The sequence below is a fragment of the Canis lupus genome, chromosome 6, assembly GCF_003254725.2.
Source record: "Canis lupus dingo isolate Sandy chromosome 6, ASM325472v2, whole genome shotgun sequence".
NCBI classification, from domain to species: Eukaryota; Metazoa; Chordata; class Mammalia; order Carnivora; family Canidae; genus Canis; species Canis lupus.
Genome location: NC_064248.1, coordinates 71356293 through 71362788, shown reverse-complemented (window position 1 = coordinate 71362788; position 6496 = coordinate 71356293). Strand labels below are relative to the sequence as shown.

Sequence of the window (6496 nt, the reverse complement as noted above, 5' to 3'; positions counted from 1 at the left end):
CTTCTACTTTATGATAGAAAAAATATAAGCCATAAAATGGGAGAAAATATTTGCAAATCATCCACTTGATAAAAGACTTATATCCACAACATACACATAACTTTCAAAATTCAATTCTAAGGAAACAACACACAGTGGGAGGGCATTATTTACAATAGTCAAGATATGGAAGCAACCTAAGTGTCCAACTGGATAAGGAAGATGTGATATAATTCATATAATATATATATATAATGGAGCATTACTCAATTGTGAAAAAGAATGAGACCTTGCCATTTGCGACATCATGAATGGACCAAGAGGGTATCATGCTAAGTCAGACAGAGAGAGCCAAATTCCATTATGATTTCAATTATATGTGGAATCCACAAAAACAAAAGGACAAAAAAAAAAAAAAACAGAAACAGAGTCATAAATACAGAAAACAAACTGGTCGTTGCCAGAGTGAAAGGGGTATGGGATGGGAAAAATGGGTGAAGGAGAATGGGAGGTATGGGCTTCCAGTTATGGACTGAATGAATGTCACGGGAATAAAAAGTACAGCGTAGGGAATAATCGATGGTACTATAACAGCATTATATGGGGACAGATGTTAGCTACAATTGTGGTGAGCATAACACAACATACAGAGTTGTTGAGTCACTATGTTGTACACCTGAAACTAATATAACACTGCTTATCAAGTGTACCTCAATGAAATAAGCAAATACATACAATAAAATAAGGAAACAATACTACTCAATGTTTTTAATGGCAATTTTTTTTTTAGATTTTATTTATTTATTCATGAGAGACAGAGAGAAAAAGAGGCAGAGACACGGGCAGAGGGAGAAGCAAGCTCTCACAGGAGCCTGATGTGGGACTCGATCCTGGACCCCACGGTCACGCCCTGAGTCAAAAGCAGACACTCAACCACTGAGCCACCCAGGGGTCCCAAATGGGCAAATTTTTGAATAGACACTTCACCAAAGAAGATACATGGATTGCAAATAAGGCATGAAAAAGTGCTCAGCATTAATTATTATTAGTAGTAGCTATTACTTGTTATTGGAAATTAAAACCAAATTGAGATGCCATTACACATTGGTTACAATAGATAAAATTGAAAAACTCACATCATATTAAGTGCTGGCAAGAATGTGTGACAACTAGAACTCTCCCTCATTACCAGGGGGAATGTAAAATGGGAGAACGACTTGGACAGTTCATCAGTCTTGTGAAGTTAAACACATCTACCGTGCGATTCAGTCATTCCATCATTGGGTACCTACCCAGGAAAAATGAAAGCATATGTCCACACAAAGCCCTGTACATGAATGCTAACAGCAGCTTTATTTGTAAGCAGTAAAATTCGGCAACAACACAAATGCATCAACATGCAAATAGATCAATAAACTAGTATATTGATAAAATACTGCTCAGGAATAAAAAGAATAGTTGTTAACATGTACAATACGGTTGACTCTCAAAATAATTATGCTGAGTGAAAGAACCTAGAATTCCACTCTCTAAACTGAATATGTAGTTTTTATCCCATTTATATACAACTCTGGAAAATGCAAACTAGTCTATAATGGCAGAAAATAGAAGTTGGGACGCCTGGTGGCTCAGTGGTTGAGCGTCTGCCTTGGGCTCAGGGCGTGACCCTGGGGTCCAGGATCGAGTCCCGCATCCGGCTCCTCGCATGGGGCCTGCTTCTCCTTCTGCCTGTGTCTCGGCCTCTCTCTGTGTCTCTCATGAATAAATAAATAAAATATTAAAAAAAAAAACATAAAATAGATAGATGTGGTTGCCTGGCAGCGGAAGGTGAATGAAGGGGTAGGGAGGAAAATTTCAAAGCTACAGGAGGAAACACTTGGGGGGGATTAATTAATTGTCTCAGCTGTGGTAATGTTTCACAGAAATACATAAGTCAAAATGTATCAAATTGGATACTTTCTGGATCCATCAAAATGGATTATTTTCTTTCTGTCAATTATATATCCATACAGGTTTTTAAAAAGAGTTAAATTCATCTGAAGGAAACCACAGAGTCTCCCCTTGCTTGCATGTTCTATAGTAGCAGCATCTAGTTCTCCCTCTGTCCGCAGAGGCACATGTGACCTTCCTGCTGCCGGGCCCAGGCTACTCCTGATTGCTCACCTCCTCTGGACACCATCCTCCTAATCAACTGCTATGAGGTATACACTGACGGGGAGTCTCTATCCTCCAAGGAGTGAAGAGTGAAGCCTAACTCCTCATCAGCGCTCTCCTGGATAAGACTCCCAAGAGGTAAGCCTTCTCAAGTCAAACATACACCATGCAAGAGTTAGCTCAGGACACGCCAACCTGATGCTCCTGGAGATTTCAGGCTTCAGTGCGTGAAATCAGAAAGTGCTGAAGCTCCAAGAGAGATGCTACTGGAGGCATGGCATGAGGTGCCCCTCTGCCAAGGCATTCCTGATCTGGCAGCAGAGAAACACCTTACACCAAAAGAATGTGGACACTTTGGTGGCCATATGATGAAGCAAAACTATGGACACAGTGAAACAGATCATAAATCCCAAAAAGTCATAAAATATTGGTCTCAGATATTAAAGCCAATGCTGCTAAAGCAAGAACAAAGACGTTTAGGGCAATTTTGAAAACAGTAGGCAACCCTTTGATGCTGCCCAGGGGTAGTGGCCCTACCTATGCTGTTTTCTGTCCCTGCCTCCAGTATATGTTATTAACACACTTGAGGAAGGGAGGTCAGAAGAAAGATCCACTTGAGCTCTACAGAAAATTTCATTTGGAGAAGAAAGGAAACAAAATTGACCTTCAATATGATGATGGGTGAAGGTGTAAAGCCACCTTTCTCTAACGAAAAGTTGGGAATTAACTATAATACATATTAGGAAGTGTCTTTCATGCTATAACTGGTGAGGAAAATATATTATCTACTTTCACCCCTTTCCCCAAAAAATAAAGAAAAAAATACAAGCAGTAATACAATGGAGAGTAAAGATGTCTTTAACAGCTATGATCAACAAAGGATTAAGAGTTAGTATATATTTAAAATAGAATCTTTCAACACTAAAAAAGCCCCACAAAACCCATTATATAAATGCGCAAAATACAGACACATGTGTCTCATACAGAGGAAACATAACCGGCAAGTAAGTATCTGGTAAAAAGCTTAATCTCATTAGTAATCTTGGAAACTAAATTAAGACAACAGTAAGGTGTTTTTACCTACTAGACTGGCAAAACAAAACAAAAGTAAAAAACAAATAAGTCTGACAATATTATTTGGGTTAAAAGAGGAAACAACAGGAACTTTTCCATATTACTAGCTGGAGTGTTTTGGTTCAATCACTTTGGAAAACAATTTGGAATTTTCTCAAGTTCAACACGGGCAATTTCACTTCTTAGTGCCTTCTCTAGAGACTCTCTTGCATCTGTGTACCAGCAAATGTGGATTAAAATATTCACAGCAGCATTAACTGCAACAGAAAAATAAAACCCCACAAAATAATCCAATAGCAGAATGGCATGATAAATGTTTCTACAATGGGATAGTATATAACAGTGAAAATAAATGAACTATACCTTCAACATAGATTCACTTTAGAAACCAAATTTTAGATTTTAGCACTAGGAAGTCAAAGACTTAGTATGACATCACCGTATAAAGCTGAAAATTTATACAAAACTAAAAAATTATGTATTAAAACATTTTTTTAAAGCAAGGAGAAGATGATCCAGGAAGCTGGTTATCTCAGGGAGTGGGAGAGGGACAAGAGAAGGGAAGAGCAAAGTTTGATTCTGTAGCATGATCAGCATCTAGTTCTTTAGCAGGGTAGTGTATTTATGGATGCTCATCTTTAGCATTTTAGTATAAATAAAATGCAAATATTAGATAGGAGAAAATATTTTTTAAAAAAGCAATAGCTGAGAGTTTTCCGTAACATGAAATAAATTCCTCAGATTAAAAAATGTACTCTCCAGAGACAGCAGTGAAGACCAATGAGTTGGTCATAACGGCAGGTAAAGAAATTAATGAAAACTATCCAGTACAAATCATGAATATTGAGGTGCCTGGGTGGCTCAGTTAAATGGCTCAGGAGTCAGTTAAATGGCTGACTCTTGGTTTCAGCTCCGGTCATGGTCTCAGGTCATGATCCTGGGATCAAACCTTGCATCAGGCTCTGTGCTCAGCTGGAAGTTTGTTCAAGGATTCTCTCTCCCTCTCCCTCTGCCAATCCCCACCCCCAACCCCCACTCATGTGCTCATGCATGCTCTCTCTCTTTCTCTCTCTCTCTCTCTCAAATAAATAAATCTTTTAAAAAAATCATGTGTATTTATCTACATTTGAGAATTCCATCGGTGCTGTGGATAAGATGCTGACGACCACAATGTCTGTTTCCAGAAATGAGTTGTTGCAGAAGTTGGATCTCCTTGAACAAGCAAAAGTGGATTTAGTTCCTGCTTACACATTAAATTCAATGTTTTGGGTTTCCAGTAAAGCAGGAATGGGAAAGAATCAGAGTATACATGAACAGGGTCAAGGAAGTAACAGACAAGTAAACAACGGCTGGCAAGCTGGACAAAGATGCAGCTTCAAGATTTGTGAAAAATGCCCTCTGGGAATCAAAACCTAAAAATGCATCCAAAGTTGCCAAAAAAGGAAAAGCAAATGTTAAAAAAATGCACTCTCCAAAAGCAACAAAAGTAAAAATAAACAAGTAAATACACACGCATATAATGAAACATGTGATTTCTTAGAAGCTTCTAAACAGAAAAGACAAACTTTCTAAAAGACACTCTTCAGGCAGAAGATGAAAGATGTGGGGCACCTGGCTGGCTCAGTCGGTAGAGCATGGGACTCTTGATCTCAGGGTTATGAGGGTTGATCTCAGGGCTGTCAAGTCCCATGTTGGGCATGGAGCCTACTCAAAAAAAAAAAAAAAAAAGATGAAAGATGAGGTATGCAAGAAAGAATGAAAAATAAAGTAGGAAATATGAGGTAACTGACTATATAAAATAATTATAATAGCATGTGGACATTTTAAAAATTGAAAATTCAGAACACTAATGAATTACAACAGTAATAAACAAGTTGAGAGTGAGATATTGAAGTGAAAGTGTCGTAAGGTCCTACAGCTCTCTAGGAGAATAATAAAAGTACTAACTTTAAACACTGATAAGTTAAGAATTCATGTAATAACTTCCATGGGAACCACTAAATGACTGGACACATTGTGTGTAGCTTCTAAACTAGCCAAAGCCAATATGGAGTGAATTTTTAAGTATCTAATCCAAAGACAGCAAGAAAAGTAAATAGAAGAAACAAGAGAAGCAAATACTATTTATGAAAAGTCTCTCTAATAGATGGAGGCATGGGAAAATTGAAAGTCTAAGTGTGAATCAAAGTCTATCGTAGCAACATTCATGAATAGAAAGCTGGTTATATCTATGTTATTATCAGTTAAATAGACTTTAAGTAAAAAAACTTTCCCAGAGTATAAAGAAAGCTACGCAGCAGTTCTCAATTCTTATATACTGAACATCGCCTCAAAATAAATAAAGGGGAAAATATGACAAAACAAAAGAAAGGACTTCATAATTATAGTGGGAGACTGTAAAACATTTTTTTCAATTATTGAAAGAATAAGACAAAAATTAGTAAAGATGCGGATTTCAATGAAATAATAAGTAAAAGTGACCTAAGGGGCAAATATTGGATATTACACAAAAGAAGTGTAAAATTTACATTCTTTTCAAACATTTGCAGAAATTAACCACTTCATGGGATATAAGACACATCGCAAGTCATTTCAAAGGAATAAATTATATAGATTGTGTTATTTGTAACTAAACAGAAATAGATTTTTAAGAAGTAGAAAAAAGAAACCTATGTTTGAAAAAAAAATAATAATAAAAAAAAATAAAAAAAAAAAAAAAAAGAAACCTATGTTTGGAAATTAAGATACACACTTCTAGATAACGCATTACTAAAAGAAAGAATTATAAGAAAATGTTTTGAATTGAGCAGTAATAAAATTACTGGATGCTAAAATGTGTGAGATGCAGTTAATTAAATACATATATTACATAAGATGAAGTACTGATAATTAACGAGCACAGTATGTATTATAAGAAGTTTGAAAGGTTCATGAGTATTTTAGGGCCTCTATAATTCATTCACTTTCATTGCCATAGAATAACACACTGTTTGAAGATACCAAAAATATAGTTACCTATTCTCTGTCAGGGAACATTTGAGATTTTCCAAGCTTTTTCTGTTATGATGTAGCTACAGACTTTACTGTAAATATTTCTGCAGTGAAAGCTTGAGTTTCTCTCGGGTAAATATTTTAAGAATGGAATTGTTGAAATGTCGAGTTTGTGAACAACTGAAGTTGTTATCCCAATTTATATTCCAACAATGAGTAAGAGATATCCCACATCCTCTCCAACACTTAGGTTATTGGACGTCTTAGTATTTGCTGTTCAAGTGAACGTGAAATGTGA

At 36.4% G+C, this 6496-nt stretch overlaps 1 pseudogene; it reads left to right on the top strand.

The window, feature by feature from the left end:
• The first annotated feature begins 3956 nt into the window (after positions 1–3956).
• Positions 3957–6496, top strand: LOC112679188 (nuclear nucleic acid-binding protein C1D-like; annotated as a pseudogene).